Below are 17,617 nucleotides of genomic sequence, written 5' to 3' on the forward strand. Positions count from 1 at the left end.
TCCCTCGTCGCCACATTCCGGTGCCTGTTCGGGCACACGTGGAGGGAGAATTCAGAATGTCAATTCACCGAACAGCATGGCTTTCAGGACTTGTGGGAGGAAACCGGAGCACCCGGAGGAAACCCACGCTGACACGGGGAGAACATGCAGACTCCGCACAGGCAGTGACCCAAGCCGGGAATCGAAACCAGGTTCCTGGTGCTGTGAAGCAACAGTGCTAACCACTGTGCTACCGTACCGAATAAGCACCATTTAGCACTGGTCCCCACCAACGTGGACCAGGTGTAACGGCACTTGGGTGGCTCTCGATGGTGATCGGGGGCCTGAGGATGTTAAATCTCGCGAGAGGCCTCTCACGTGATTTAGCAACCTTGCTATGCCTTACGAGATCTTGCAGGGCATCACGATCTGGATTAGTAGTCAGGCTCACTTGAATATGTTCGACCTGGAGTTACCCAAGGTGTGGGATCAAACGCCGGTGCCTCGGTGATCCCAACCAAGCACCGTTTAACACTGGTCTCCACCAACATGGACCAGGTGCAACTGTACTTGGGGCTCTCCCAGGTGATCGGGGGTCCCTGGGTGATCGGGCTCTGGGCAGGGTGGTACCCTGGCAGCCCCGATGCCACCCGGGCACTGCCAGATTGGCAGTGTCTGGGTGGCATCTTTCCCGCACCGGGGATTGGGTCCAGGGTGCCCTTATGAGGGGGGTGCGGGAGGTTTGAGGACCCCTCATTGGAAAGTTGGGACTTTTGAGGGGGGTGGGGGTGGAGGCCATGTTAGAGGGTTCAGAAATTGCTGCACTGGTGAGCGGAGCCCGTTCGTGCAGGAAATGGGATTAAGTGCAGCTTCGGCTGAACGTTCCTCATGGAGGCCCAGAAATGAAGCATCGTCCCATTTAATAGCAGAGTCGTTCTCTGCGCTGCCAGATCTGGGAAACACCCGGCTAAATGTGCCCGACACAGGACTCTTTCATTTTCGTTAAATCGCACCCCATTGAGCACGGTGGTTGTGGTACACTCTTCAGGCCTGGTATTGAGGGGAACAACAAGAGGCATCACCCCTTTAAAAAGGACATTGGGAAATTTGATCGGAATTGAGAAAGGCCCAAGTAATAACTCATTTGTTTTGAATTAAAAAAAAAGATTTAATGAAGACGTTCATAATTGCAAGAGGTTTTGATCAAGTAAATTGGGATAAACAATTTTCACTGTTCTGTATGTCAGAAGCTAAAAGACACATTTTTACTCACTGAAAGATTTCAAAGGAAGTTTAAATAATTATTTTGATGCAGAGGTTTTGTCAAAACATGGACTACCCCATCAGTGGTAGTGCAAGCAGAATATATAATCTTAGTAAGAGGAAAGAAGAGCAAGTACCTGAAAAGGTAAAATTTAACAAGGATGTGGATGAATGTTGGGGAATTGTATAAACTTTGACACTCTTTCAAGCAGCTGGCACAGACATGATGGATGAAGGACGAATGCTGCAAAGTCTATTGATTTAATGTGGAGTGTATCTCTTAAACTCACTTTTCATTTCAGTTGGATTGCTCCTTCACCTCATTTTCCACATTCATTTGTATCTCTTGAAGAAAATTTTCAGGCTTATTTGAACCAACTGTGTTGAATATAACAATGCAATTTAATTCCTATTTTCTCCATCCAAATGCTTCCAGGAGCTATTGCATCTACACTGCACATAACCAATGATAAGGTATTGATAAAACACTGATTAAGCCAATTCCCCAACAGACTGATAAAATCACATACCAGTAATTTGACCATTACTCACCAAACTTATGACTATTCACCTTTATGGTGCTTTTGAATTAAGTTAATTTAACATAGAATTAAAATTTCCTAATTAAAAACTAGTCGCTTAAAAATAGCAAGTATCCTCTAACCATTATAGTGACAGCCTTTGCCAAAGAGATGATCAGTGATCTGCAGAATGCTCAAGATTGTGTACTGCAGTGGCGGGAGCAATATCTCAGGTGGTGAAAGTCCGGGTCAAGCCAAGCTGGGGGCTAGCAATATTTGGAGTAGTGGACGAGCCGGGAGTGCAGGAGGCGAAAGAGGCCAGCATTCTGGCCTTTGCGTCCCTAGTAGCCCGGCGAAGGATCTTGCTAATGTGGAAGGAGGCGAAGCCCCCCAGCCTGGAGGCCTGGATAAATGATATGGCTGGGTTCATAAAGCTGGAGAGGATTAAGTTTGCCTTAAGAGGGTCTGCGCAGGGGTTCTACAGGCGGTGGCAACCGTTCCTAGACTATCTCGCGGAGCGTTAGAGGAAGATCGGTCAGCAGCAGCAACCCGGGGGGGGGGGGGGGGGGGGGTGGGGGGGGGGGGGGGGGGGGGCGTCTTGGGAAGGGGAGGGGGGGGGGAATGGGGGATTTCTTGGGGGGATGGATGAGCAGGAGATAACATGAAGGGTGGGGGAAACTGGCACGTGCGGGAGAGAGCCAGTGTATAAAGCTATGTAAATATACCATTTTGCAATGTATATATATTGCTCAGTGCAATTTCATGTTATTTTGTTACGGGGGGGGGGGGGGGGGGAGGTTATTGTTTGTAAGGGGAAAAAATTGTGTTGTTGAAAAACTTTAATAAATATATATATATTTTTTAAAAGATTGTGTACTGCAGGCTACAACTCAACCAATATGAAAAGAGATCAATGAAGACACAGAACAAGTCACGGCTTTCCCTCAACTTAAGAATTAGAGAGAAAGTAAACCAGATGGGCGTTGTCCTCTCCAGATCTGGCTCAGATTGATGCATCCTTTTCATTCTCAATGGAGCACTCGACAACAAAAGGCCCTGTGCAAAGGATTTCAAAAGATCTGTCAAAACACTGGGAATATATTAGACCATCTGCTGGGCAGCCCTGATTTTAGTTCTGATCTTTATTCTAAAATGTCAAATTTTGGAGGGGGTAGCTGTGGAGGGATCCTAACAAAATATCCCACATATGGATAGCAGAGAATATCTGAACGCCTGTTCTGGAGGAGGCAACCAACACACACAGCAGTTAGCTAGAGAGGAAAGTGCTCAACACAAGCCCTTTCTAAAAAAAAATACGTCATTCTGAACAACAAATGAGCTCATTATTACCACAATAGTTAAGCTGGTCAGATAACTCTGAAGTGATAAAGTCATCAGTTGGGTCTCAATGACTACCTCTTTTATTTGCATCGTGGACAAAAGGAGAAATTGGGGATGGGAGGGAGATATCAGATTTTAGGATATTGTTGAAGGCAGAGATAGAGGTGATAAGGCAGATAATTATAGACGGGAATTTCAGAGGGCAGGGGCATGATTTGAAAGAGGGCGAGGCTTCTATAATTGATTCACTGGAGCACAGAAGGAAACAAGAGAAGTTTCCAATGGAAAGTGCACTGGGAGAAGGGGAGGGCTTTATATAGCAAAACATGTGGCTGAAAGGTCTGGAATAATTTATGTTACTCAAGTTAGGAGTGGACAATTAAGGCAATAAAAGCTTGGATCGAATTTCTGAAATAGTGCAAAGGGCATACAGTTATATTCTGGAGGCAGATTGAAGAGATTTTCAAGACAGAACGAACATGAAGTCAGCTCAGGGAGAACCTAATGCCACAATTGTCGACCACTGGAGTTAGTATAATTAGATCTGTGGAAACGTAGACAGACCTTTGAGCTGGCTACATTGATGGCCGGCACAAGCCACACAAGTCTGATTTTTTGCTGACATTGGTAGTGAGCCATGCTCAATGGGTAGCACTCTTGCCTCTCGAGTCAAGAAGATACAAGACCCACTCCAGAGACTGGGCACAAAATCCAGGTCAATACTCCAGTGCAGTACTGAGGGAGTTTTGGACTGTATAAAGTACCATCTTCTGGTGAAGCTTTAAACCAAGGGCCTATCGCTCAAGTGGATGTAAAATGTCCCATTACACTATAGTGCAGGAGTCATTCCCAACGTCCTGGCCAATATTTATCCCTCTACCATCATAACCTTGGGCGGCACAGTGGTTAGCACAGTCATAGCGCCAGGGACCCTGGTTAGATTCCAACCTTGGGTGATGACCTGTGTGGAGTCTGCAAGTTCTCCCAGTATCTGTGTGGGTTTACTCCGGATGCTCAGATTTTCTCCCACAGTCCAAAGATTTGCAGGTTAGGTGGATTGGCCAAGTGAGGTGGGATTACAGGGATAGGGTGGGGCCTAGGTAAGATGTTCTATTGGAGAGTCGGTGCAGACTCGATGGGCCGAATGCCTCCTTCGGCACTGTAGGGATTCTATGATTCAATGATTCTAAAAGTCAGATGATCTGGGCATCATAACACTGCTGTATGGGATTTTGCAGTGTGCAAATTGGCTGCCGCATCTCCTACTTTCCGACAGTAACTACACTTCAAAGTGTACTTCATTTGACTGTAAAGCACTTCCCAGAGACCGGAAAATCCCACCCAAAGTCAACGGACCCTTTCAATGGTCTGTCAAATTTTCCATCCCGCCCGTTACGATTCCCACGGCAGGCGGGACCGGAAAGCGTACCCACATCGGGTAACCTTGCTGTCCGCAAATTGATTACCTGCTATTCCAACAGTAACCACACTCCTCCCGAAAGTTATTTAATTGGTCGAAAAAGTACTTTGGGACTTTCCGAGGTCACGAAAGACGGTGGATAAATGCAAGACTTGACCTTTTGGGTTTGAGGCAAACTTTGACTCTTGTAGGAGAGATTGGACATTTTCACAAGCACTAGGACAAATTGACTGCAGCATCACCACTACCGTGGGCAGACGGTAGCATTGCGGATAGCACAATTGCTTCACAGCTCCAGGGTCCCAGGTTCAATTCCGGCTTGGGTCACTGTCTGTGCGGAGTCTGCACATCCTCCCCGTGTGTGCGTGGGTTTCCTCCGGGTGCTCCGGTTTCCTCCCACAGTCCAAAGATGTGCAGGTTAGGTGGATTGGCTATGCTAAATTGCCCTTAGTGTCCAAAATTGCCCATAGTGTTGGGTGGGGTTGCTGGGTTATGGGGATAGGGTGGAGGTGTGGACCTTGGGTAGGTTGCTCTTTCCAAGAGCCGGTGCAGACTCGATGGGCCGAATGGCCTCCTTCTGCACTGTAAATTCTATGAAACATTTCAGTGCAGTGCCATAGTAGCAATGTGAAACATCAACATTCAATCCACTTACACGGAGGGGGAAATATTCAGCAGCACGACTGCAGAGTTGCTCTCTGAAAACGTGGTCTGCCCAGAAAAGGTGATTTGCACACACGAGAGTGAAATACAAGGATGGAACCACCAGTGAGAACTATTCAAGGTGAATCAAATGCATGAACCAGTGACAAAAAGCGCCGGCTATCATTTGCTTTTTCCAAAATATGTTGAGAGAAATATACTAAAGAATCCCCATAACACCTGTATGATTTATTTATAATCTATTACTGTGAATGCGGGTAAGCATTAACCAACAATAGGTTTTTGATCATGAAAGTGATTTGAATGGATAGTTGTGCTTTTTCTATGGCACAAACACTTTGAAGCTCCTTGGTGACGTTATTCGTAAGGGGAATAAGATACTTTATTCCCAATGGCATTTCTGCACGCAAGTACAATAACCGGAAAAACACAGCTGTGGGTGGGTCACATCATATCCACCTGTTGAGTAAATATCATACACAGCAGGTGTCCAAGCACATGTACCAAGAGAGTTTTAAAAATACATTCGAATTTTAAAATAGGAAACTATTGCAATTGGCCCCAGTCTGTTGATAAATCAAAGCATTATCACAGAGACGGCTATGCAGTTGGCCAAGGAAGGATAGACTAATCTTGAAGGGAGGGAGTGCACCAAAGGTTCACCAGGCTGATTCCAGAAATAAGGGGATGGTCCCATGAGGCAAGATTGAGTAGACGAGGCCTATATTCCCTCAAATTTGAAGAATGCAAGGTGATCTCATTGAAACACGCACAATTCTCAAGGGACTTGACAGGCTGGATGCTGAGAGAATGTTTCTCCTGGCTGAACAGTCAAGAACTAGGGGTTATAATTTCCAGATAATTTCCATTTAGTACTGAGATGAGGGGAAATTTCTTCACTCAGAAGGTTGTGCATCTTTCAATTCTCTATCGCAAAGGGTGATGGATGCTCAGTCGTTGGATATATTCACGACAGATCAATAGATTTTTGCATGCTAATGGATTAAGGGATATGTGGAAAGTGCAGTTGAGATGGTTGATCAGTCTCAATCATTCTGGATGCTGGAGCATGTTCAATAGGCTGAATAGCCTCATGTTTTTATCCTGTTAAAATGCTGTGCAATAATCTGCAACTTCTCCATGTATCAAAAGGTCAAAAAATGTTAAAATTGATTCGTCCATTGCATTCAAAAATATATTTTATCCAGTAAATTTGCATTAGGATTGTTACTCGCACAGTGGCGCAGCGGTTAGCATTGCTGCCTCACAGCGCCGAGGTCACAGGTTTGATCCCGGCTCTGGGTCACTGTCCGTGTGGAGTTTGCACATTCTCTCCGTGTTTGCGTGGATTTCGCCCCCACAACCCAAAGATGTGCAGGGTAGGTGGACTGGCCACGCTAAATTGCCCCTTAATTGGAAAAAATAAATTGGGTACTCTAAATTTATGAAAAAAGCAAAAAAAAGGATTGTTGAGCGCATGAGAAAAGATGCATTGGAAAGATAAACTACTCTTTGTAATATGAAGGGAGACCCCATTTTAACTGGCAAGCACTAAACAGCTCATGGAGGGGGGTTCCAAAGACCAGGAGTATTCTTGAAAGCCACACAGCAAGGTCATGACTGGGGTTATTTTGCAAACTTTCCAGATGATCGTTGACAAAAGATGAAAGAGGAACCAGAATAAAGTTCAGCTGCACCTGGCGGCTATGCTTAGGACAGGGCAGGATGAATGGACAGCACAAAGCACAACATAACAAAACTGACCACTTCGCTAACAGACCACCCAGCACAATATAATTCTATTAACAGAGAGGACACTTGGGCAGAGACAAAGGAAATCAATCTATAAAACTCCCATCATTAAAGTTTCATGACTGGTTCTCCACTATTTATGCCTGCAATGGGATTTGCAGGAGGAACAGCACGACTAATGGGTCACATATATCTTAACTAGTAGCTTCGCCACAGGAATACTACAAATGCTGCCACCAGCATTCGCCCCTGAACAGGAAATCTGTTCCACTACACAAGTAATTTTCATACGGCTGCACGAACAAGACCACCACCCAGTTACACAATGGGGCTATGAGTTTATGGTTCAACGCAAGTTCTATCACTGCCAAATCCTTCCCCTATATTACACTGTAGGTCTGGAGGAATAGAATTGCCAGACAACAATGAAAGAATATTAAGCATTTTCCTTGATATAGTTTAGATTGGTGTGCAAGTCCATACTGAATGGTTGAAGTGTATTCTGCCCAATACTCTGTTGGTTAAGGGCTACAATATTTTTTGAGGATAATAAATTTACGATAACCTTTGCGCAACCAACCAGAATGAATTATAAATTAAAAGGTACTTAACAACTTGAGGGCAGCGATTCCAGAGGGTTGGAGGAAGTTTCAGAGGTAGGGAGGGTCAAGACCAAGGAGAGATGGGCCGGGGAATATAAAGTTCTCCTGCACCAGTGCAGTCCTCTGTACCAACGGAGATGCAGCCTGACACACTTGAGGCGTTTTCTCAAGGCACTTCACGGTTGTCAGGAGCTCCCTGGCCCCTATGCCAGTGATCCATACACCTCTAGCAGCAGTGGCCCAGAGGACTCTTTTGCACTGATATATAGGCCTCGTCTCATTCAGGTCTACAGCTGCCAGGAGACACCAATCTTGGTCATCAAAAGCCATGGAGCAGGGTAGAAGCCTGCTCCTACCACACCTACATATTTGGGGATGCAAAAGTGAAAAAGTTGACTTCCACCCAATAAAGTAGGACAGGGTGTTTATACATTTTTTTATTCAATTACAGGATGTGGGCTTTGCTGGTAAGGCCAACATTTATGGCCCATCCCGAACTACCCTTGAATGAAGTGGCTTGGTAGGCTATTTCAGAGAACAGTTAAGGCATCCACATTCCTGTGGATCTGACGACATTAGTGACAATTTATTAGGGTTTTTATGACAATCAATAATGGTTTAATCATTAAATACCAGATTTTTATTAAATTCAAATTTCACCATGTGTCATGGTGGGATTTGGACCCAGGTCCCGAGAGCATTACCCTGGGCCTCTGGGTAACTAGCCCAGTGACAATACCACTGGTTTAGCACAGGGCTAAATCGCTGGCTTTGAAAGCAGACCAAGGCAGGCCAGCAGCTTGGTTCAATTCCCGTACCAGCCTCCCCGAACAGGCGCCAGAATGTGGCGACTAGGGGCTTTTCACAGTAACTACATTTGAAGCCTACTTGTGACAATAAGCGATTTTCATTTCATTTCATGGGGCAGCACGATGGCGCAGTGGGTTAGCCCTGTTGCCTCACGGCGCCGAGGTCCCAGGTTCGATCCCGGCTCTGGGTCACTGTCCATCTGAAGTTTGCGCATTCTCCCAGTGTTTGCGTGGGTTTCGCCCCCACAACCCAAAGAAAATGCGCAGGCTAGGTGGATTGGTCACGCTAAATTGCCCCTTAATTGGAAACAATGAATTGGGTACGCTAAACTTTTTAAAAAAATACCACTCTGTCACTGCCTCCCCTCAAGTTAAAGGGTTAGCGTCACACTAAAAAAAACTGCTTATTTGGCATGTGTTTTTTCATGAGGGCCTCATGATCTTTGCCCTTCAGAGATTATCATAGAATTTACAGTGCAGAAGGAGGCCATTCAGCCCATCGAGTCTGCACCGGCTCTTGGAAAGAGCACCCTACCCAAGGTCAACACCTCCACCCTATCCCCATAACCCAGTAACCCCACCCAACACTATGGGCAATTTTGGACATTAAGGGCAGTTTATCATGGCCAATCCACCTAACCTGCACATCTTTGGACTGTGGGAGGAAACCGGAGCACCCGGAGGAAACCCACGCACACACAGGGAGGATGTGCAGACTCCGCACAGACAGTGACCCAAGCCGGAATCGAACCTGGGACCCTGGAGCTGTGAAGCAATTGTGCTTTCCACAATGCTACCGTGCTGCCCCGAACAGATGTATGACATTTAATATCAGATGTTGAAAGAGCACTGGCTGTTGCTCGTGGGCATGTGTGATGACAGAGGAAGACCATTTTGTAGCATCTAAGAACATTGGTATGGCTGTTGATCAGTTGCATTAACGGTGAGCAGGTGTTTGGATGTGTGTCAGTATGAGGTAGTCCCTTGCTTCCCATGCATTATCTTCTACGACACACTTAGCGGCAGCAGGCCACTGATGTAGATCCTCTCCCATGACACCCTCTCCATCCCCATTCTTATCAGATGAGACTTTTGCCTTCTCTTATCCCTTCAGGCTGATGCTGTCACCCCTCTGCATGGTGATGCGCACAGGACACAATGACGACCTGTTTTACTTCCAATAGGCCATACTGGACAACACCCCTAGTATGATCAAGGCAGTGGAAAGGCATTTTCAGCAGGCCAATTTGCTTGCTCTGTTAAGTTTCTTGTTTTGCCGTGACTGGCACTGAAACTGCTCTTCAGCCTCACAGGTGTCATCATGTGCGAAGAGGGTAGCCCTTTTCAACAAGGAATTGTACCCTGATTTGTGGTCTTTCCAGAAACAAGAGCAGGACCTGCGAGTGGCAAAGCACATACTCATTCCAGCTGCTGCTGGAATAGCGAGGGTACACCTGCAGGATTCACTTCTTGCAGTCACAGGTTGACTACACAATGAAGGATTAGAATCACTTGTTAATGAGCGTGGCAACTGCTTGGATGGTGTCCTGAAGGCAACATGGGTGCAGCTTATTACACCGGAACACTCAGAAAGCTGATACGGCTGTGAATACCATTGGCATCCGGCCTAGCTACCCTCATCCATCTGCAATCTCATGAATTCTCCAGCCCTCCTGTAGAGTACGTTTGCCACCTCCCTGACGAGCTGCTGCTTTGGAGATGTCACAGACGCCTCTGGTAGACCCCTGCAAGTAACTGGCTGCATAGAATTTATGAGCCTTCAATGCCACTGGCATAGGGAGGGTGCCCACCATATCCTCATGGGCACAAATCTTCCGGGATTAGGGCACATATTTCTGTGATGGACTCCCTAGAGAGGCTTAGTCTCTTCCATGCACAGACTCTGACCTTTGTAGGTATATCATCCAGGTCCTGTAAACTAAAATCTCAGCAGATGCCGGGGGCCTGTGTCTGCCTAAGCGTTGCTGCCTGCACTTCTGATATTGTGCTCCCTTCTGTTGTTGCTGCTGCTGGGCTGCCTGCGCTGGTTCCTGTATGGCATTGATCTCCGCCAGCACTCGAGGATGAAGGAGTACATGGTGAATGATTCCGACTGTGCAACACCCACTTCCTCTCCTTATAGGCAGTCTCTGAAGTGCCCTCCATTTAGTGACTCAGATATGTAATGCCAGTTGCATGAGAGGCCCCTTTGATCCTAGGCTATCTGCTGCCACTTTAAATTTTGGAACCAGCACACTCAGCTCAGATATTTCCAACCTCGGACTCTGCCCAGTGTCAGATTATTAAGTTTGGCCAGAGAGGCAAAGCAGCTCCCTATGACTCAGTCACCTGCAAGTCAAAAGGGCTCTCACAGTGGATCAGGTAAACCATATAAAGAATTGTGCGATAGGCAGGTTATCGAAGGCACAGGAAACTCATTGATAAGGCCGCTTCAAATCCTGATGAATTACATTTAGATTGCATGCAAGTGGTTGATTTTGAAAATTTTATGAGGTTCCCATCAATAAGAGGCACGTATGCCACATGCTTGTAATGATAATAATCTTTATTAGTGTCACAAGTAGGCTTACATTAACACTGCAATGAAGTTACTGTGAAAATCCCCAAGTCGCCACACTCCTGCGCTTGTTCGGACACACTGAGGGAGAATTCAGAATGTCCAATTCACCCAACAGCACGTATTTCGGGAATTGTGGGAGGAAACCGGAGCATCCGGAGGAAACCCACGCAGACACGGGGAGAACGTGCAGACTCCACACAGACACCGACCCAAGCCGGGAATCGAACCCAGGTCCCTGGAGCTGTGAAGCAACCGTGCTAACCACTGTGCTATCATGCTGCCCTTACCGCTGACATAGTCTTGAACTATCTTCCCTCCAGGGTTCTAAAGCATGACCAATCACAGGATTCTCCGAGCCCGTCCACTATCTTACCCATTCCAGTGGGCTCCCCAAAATCCAGCCCCCAACATTCTGCATTCCCATCAGTTGCCGAATGCAAATACTTAAAAGAACTCAACTTCACCTTCAGGGGTTCAGGAGCAGCTCTCTCATCAATAACGGTACACAAGAAAATATCAAGTTACGCGGGCGGAGTAGCCAACTTGGTGTCAATTTTCTCGGGGCAGTGCAAGGAGCAGAGGAGGAAGAGACGGCACAGATAATGCTCTCGTGAAACATTTGCTCTCAAAGAAACTATCGCACTCAATCTGCCACTCTGGTTTTCAAATAATATGGTGCTGTATTCTGGAGCAGGACAATTTTGGTCTTTGTTCTCTCGTGGTCGCCACTGTAAACCATAACAAACATTATTTATATTTAAAGAAACCTTATTTGTCACATAAACAGTTCTGAAGTGGTTATTGGCAAACTCTCTTTCCGCCCGTCATAAGCAATTTCTTCCAATCCTCAAGTGTGCAGTGAAGAGATCAGTCCCCGGTGTCACATCATTTGAGATATCCTGGAATTCTTATGACCTACACAAAGCACCTTGACCAAGTAGAACTGGATTGTGGCTGTCAATGAGTTCACTGATCTGACAGCAGCTTGTTAGATCAACATGACTTCATTATCAGAGATCAACTGCTCCCAGATTCCAAAGAGGAGCAATGTTTTGCATTTCTTTCAGCTCTGGGAAAGGGGAGGAAGAGGAAACTCCTCATTTTTAAGTGAGATCAGCAGTGCATGAGTTTAGTTGATGAAATCTGACCATCATTGGAGCAGAGGCTGCAGGATGCTCATGATGCAAACTGCAGGGTCCCGGTGAATGTCTTGGGCTACAAGAACAGTGTAACTATATGTGGAGAAATGGCGTCATGTGGCGCAGTGGATAGCACCGGAACTGCGGCGCTCGAGGACCCGGGTTCGACTCCCGGCCCTGGGTCACTGTCCGTGTGGAGTTTGCACATTATCCCCATGTCTGCATGGGTTTCACCCCCACAACCCAAAGATGTGCAGGTTAGTGGATTGGCCACGCTAAATTGCCCCTTAATTGGAAATATATATAATTGGGTACTCTAAATTTTTTTAAAAACTCTACTTGGAGAAACATTAAACGTAAATGGATAACAGTTTATTAAAAAAACAAAGATATTCCCTTTGGTGAAGTAAAGATGTACCAAATTCCTTCCAAGTCCTCTATCATAGAACATACAGTGCAGAGAAGGAGGCCATTTGGCCCACTTAAGCCCTCACTGTCACCCTGTCCCCGTAACCCGATAACCCTTCCTAACCTATTTTGGTCACTGAGGGCAACTTATCGTGGCCAATCCACCTAACCTGCACGTCTTTGGACTGTGGGAGGAAACCGGAGCACCCGGACGAAACCCACGCAGACACTGAGAGAACGTGCAGACACCGCACAGACAGTGACCTAGCAGGGAATCGAACCTGGGACCCTGGCGCTGTGAAGCCACAGTGCTAATCACTTGTGCTACCGTGCTGCCCACTTGCTTTTAGCCACATTTGAAACATGTGATACTTTTATCTGTGCAACGTTGCTAAATTTCACTTTCTAAACCTTGCCAGCAACAAATGGCAATTTTGGGGTGGCACAGTGGTTAGCACTGCTGCCTCACGGCTCCAGGGACCTGGGTTCAATTCCAGTCTCGGGTGAGTGTGTGGAGTTTGCACTTTCTGTGCGTGTCTGTGTGGGTTTCCTCCGGACGCTCTGGTTTCCTCCCACAGTCCAAAAATGTGCAGGTTAGATGGATTGGCCATGATAAATTGCCCTTAGTGTCCCAAAAAAGGTTGGGTGGGGTTTCTGGGTTAGGGGATAGGGTGGAGGTGGACCTAGTTAGGGTGCTCATTCCAAGGGCCGGTACAGACTCGATGGGCCGAATGTCCTCCTTCTGCACTGTAAATTATATGCTCTATTTACACAGTAAAATGCCCCACGGTGCTTCACAGGAGTCTTCACAAACATTGACACCAAGCTACACAAAGTTTTTCATCCATCATTATGCTTCCATACTTAGTTTCCAATTCACAATGTTTCCATTCACAAAATTGTCCTTTTTCTCAATTGTTTCATTCTTTTCTGCACCTGGTGGGACATTTTGTTACATCAAAGGTGCTGTACAAATTGTTATTACTGGCTCCATCCAGCACTTCATCCAGATGGCCATTCTCGAGCTCAAACAGGATTCTAAGTGAACACCATCTTCTCCCCATCTGATATCCAGACCTTTGCACTTCCAGAGGGAAGAGATTTTCACAGGCATTGGATAGGAATCAGAAACAGAACCCAGGACTTATGATTCCCATCCTTATCCCAAGGTCTTTGAGGCAAATTGTTACGCTCCAACAGCTACTTCAGTTACGATTAATTATCCACACAGACACGAGTTCAAACATGTGACCTTGCTAAGTCGAGTAGGTCAGTGTCATGCCACATGGTAAATTTATCCATGCCGGCACAGCTGTTAAGTTTTCATTTTACAATTAGCCCAATTCTATCACCAAGATTCCCCACTGGTCACATCCCAAACTTTTAACCAGACTAAGGAGGAAATGTTCCCCTTGTACAGTTCTTCTTGGTCAATAAGGGGCTGTTTAGCACAGGGCTAAATCGCTGGCTTTGAAAGCAGACCAACGCAGGCCAGCAGCACGATTCAATTCCCGTAACAGCCTCCCCGAACAGGCGCCGGAATGTGGCGACTAGGGGCTTTTCACAGTAACTTCATTTGAAGTCTACTTGTGACAATAAGCGATTTTCATTTAATTTTCAACACATACTATTAACACACAATACAACAGCAAAATGAATTTAATTCCTAATAAAATATTTGTAATGGTGAAAATGTTTAACAGCAGAGCACAATTTTCCACATGTAGGTAGATACTGCAGCTAGCGGATTTGGGGTGGGGTGCTGGTGAAGAAAGAGGAGAAAAAGAAGGGGAGGTGGAGAAAACACAAACACACAACCTGGCACAGTTGTAGAAGCAACGCCACCACACAGGCGGTAGTGGTTCAAGAGGAAGGCCCAACCACACCTACTCAGGGCAACCAGGGGCCAGTAAATGTGGTTGAGCCAGAGTCACCCATATCCAAAAATATCTCACACGTGAACAAAATAAGGTTGAGCAAGACAGGGGAAATGATGCGAGAGTGAGCAGAGAGGAAGAGAAGAAAATCACCTCCTTGCATGATGGAAGATGTCAACAGTGTTATCAACATGTAGGCCACAATAACTAGCTCACTGATGCTTGGTTTGGGTTACCCGGGGTCACTCAGCTCCAGGCTTCAATGCGGCCATGGCCCAAACATAGACAAAAGAATTGGAGTAAGGGGAGGTGGGAATGACTGCTCTCGACATCCAGGCAGCAACTGACAGTGTGGCATCAAAGATCTCAAGTAAAAGGGCAGCACGATGGCGTAGTGGGTTAGCCCTGCTGCCTCACGGCACCGAGGTCCCAGGTTCGATCCCGGCCCTGGGTCACTGAGAGTGTGGAGTTTGCTCATTCTCCCCATGTTTGTGTGGGTTTCACTCCCACAACCCAAAGATGTGCAGGGTAGGTGGATAGGCCACTCTAAATTGCCCCTTAATTGGAAAAAACGAATTGGGTACACTAAATAATTACTCTAAATAATTTTTAAAAAGATTCCGAGTAAAATTTAAATTCAGTGGGAATCAGGGTGAAGTCTCCTCTGGTTGGAGTCTTTTTTTTTTCTTTTAAATTTAGAGTAGCCAATCATTTTTTCCAATTAAGGGGCAATTTAGCATGGCCAATCCACCTAGCCTGCACATCTTTGGGTTATGGGGCGAAACCCACGGAAACACAGGGGGAATGTACAAACTCCACACGGACAGTGACCCAGAGCCGGGATCGAACCTGGGACCTCGGCGCAGGGCGCTTCATTCAACGGAATTACCGAACTCCCCCACCATCAACATCCTGGCAAAAAAACACGTAACTGGACCAACCACACAAATACTGTGGCTATAAGAGGTCAGAGGTTGGGAACTCACCTATTTTTCTGGGTGAGTGCAGCTCCAGCAACACTTAACGAGAACTTGACATCGCCCAGGACAAAAGAGCGCATTTGATCCTCAACCCATCCACCAGTTTGAACATTTATTCCATCCACCACCGGTACACAGAGGCAGCAGTGCCAACCATCAAAAGATGCACTGCAGCAGCTCACCAAGATTCATTAAACAGCACCTTCCAAATCCACGACCTCTGCAAGTTCCCCTCTAAACCACTGACTTGGAACTGTATCGCTCTTTATTCACTGTCATTGTGTGGTTAGGGAAGGAGGTCTTGACCCAGTCTCTGCACTGTGGAGCTGCAGCAGTTCAAGGAGACAGTTCGCCATCAACTTCTCAAGAGCAATAAATGATGGGCAACAAATATTGGCCTTGCCAGAGATGCTCAAATCCCATGAAAAGTTTTTTTTTAAAAAAAAGTCCAGTGACTTTGGTCCAAGCAGTGAAAGAGGATGGTGACAGAGTTCACAGGCTGAAACTTGTGAAAATGATTTGGGGCCTGGTAGCAATATTAACAGAGGTCTGGGTGAGGGTGGTTTAATCTTGGTCACCAACTCGATATGGACAAATGCTCAATGTAGAGGGAAATGAAGCAGAGATATGAGAGTTTAATAACTAAAGCTGGGGACAAAATAACTCTTGGACAATGCTGTTGCTTGATATTTTGCTGAATGATGTTCAGCAGAGATAATATTTTTAAAATTCTTTTACAAGATGTGGGTGTCATTGGTTGGGTCAGCATTTATTGCCTAGCCCTAATTGCCCTCAAGCAGGGTGCGGTGAACTGCCTTCTTGAACCATGGTAGTTCCACAGTATAGGTGCATCCATGGTGCTGTTAGAAAGGGGGTTATTGACCGAATGAGGGTGAAGGAACAGCGATACAGTTCCAAGTCAGAATGATGTGTCGCTTGATGGGGAAGTAGCAGCTAATGGTGTTTCTCTGTGTCTGCTGCCCTTGTTCTTCTAAGTGGTGGAGGTCACACGTTTGAAAGGCGGTGATGATGGAGCGTTGTTGAGTTGCTGCAGTGCATCTTGTCGATGGGAGACACCTCTAATTGTGCATCAGTGGAGGTGGGAGGAATATCCAGTCAAATTCCAACAGATTGCTCCTAAACACAATTAAATTTAATGTGAAGCCTTTAAATGTGCAATTTGCAAGACTGTGAGTTTGTTTCTGGGTCATTAACGGCAGAAAATAAACAGCAGAGTTTCACCTGTATATTTTAAAACACCAGTATCAGACTAAATTGGGAGCAGAACATTAAGCTCAAATTTCAATTCAGCTTTGAACTACATTTAATAAAAGTAAATTGATGCATCCGTTAACCAAGTCCATTAATTACATCTTGACATGTATTTACTGCATTGATTTCTTCTGTTCAAAAAAATTAAATGTGATTTAAAAGTAAATTGACAATTTAACAGTCTGCCATATTTCAGAGAATGTTCAAAAAACAGCACTTTCAACATCAGGACGGTCATTGGCCTAGCCCAGAAATATCCCACAGGCGGCATTCGCATCACAACATCCAAATATTGACCAAACAGACCCAGGGTTTTGTCTCAATAACCTGACCCAAAAACCCAAACCAACCGTTCCGAAGTGGTGTTCAGGACTTAATTTTCTGCCCGTGTTTATTGTCTTATGTTCCGCTAGAATGTCAACTCTCAGGCAGCCTGAATAAAGACTGAAACTGCCACGCTTGTCCACCTGATTCCACGCATCCCTAGCGATCTCCAATGGTCGAGTAAATGCTGCAGCCAAGATAAAGGGGCACAATCTCTTCAAAATTGATCTTCCGGGCGGCACGGTGGCGCAACTGTTAGCACTGCTGCCTCACTGCACCGAGGACCTGGGTTCGACCCCGGCCCTGGGTCACTGTCCGTGTGGAGTTTGAACATTCTCCCAGTGTCTGTATGGGTCTCAACCCCATAACTCAAAGATGTGCTGGTTAGGTGGATTGGCCACGCTAAATTGTCCCTTAATTGGAATTATTATTCTTTTTTTTTTTTAATTGGTCTTCCACCCGAGTCAAACCGTTGCACCCCATTTCCTAACTTACATCCCATTCACCCATCACCTCCACGCTCACCAATGTATATTGGGTCCCGGTCCAGCAAGGCCTCAGTTTTAAAATTTGCCTCCCTGTTGGCAATGCTCCATGGTGTTGCCTCTCTCGATCTCGGAGTGACAACCCATCGGGATCTCTGTGCTTCTCCCATTCTGGTCTCTTGCGTAACACTTTCTGAAGGA

General features: G+C 46.1%; 1 protein-coding gene across 4 annotated transcripts in view; it reads right to left on the minus strand.

Annotated features, from left to right (window-relative positions):
- The window catches only part of LOC140428571 (rho GTPase-activating protein 39-like), a 302,434-nt gene that overhangs the window by 110,974 nt on the left and 173,843 nt on the right, over positions 1-17,617 (minus strand). The gene's annotated exons all lie outside the window — the stretch shown is intronic.

This window comes from Scyliorhinus torazame, chromosome 8 (assembly GCF_047496885.1).
Source record: "Scyliorhinus torazame isolate Kashiwa2021f chromosome 8, sScyTor2.1, whole genome shotgun sequence".
In the NCBI taxonomy this organism is placed as follows: Eukaryota; Metazoa; Chordata; class Chondrichthyes; order Carcharhiniformes; family Scyliorhinidae; genus Scyliorhinus; species Scyliorhinus torazame.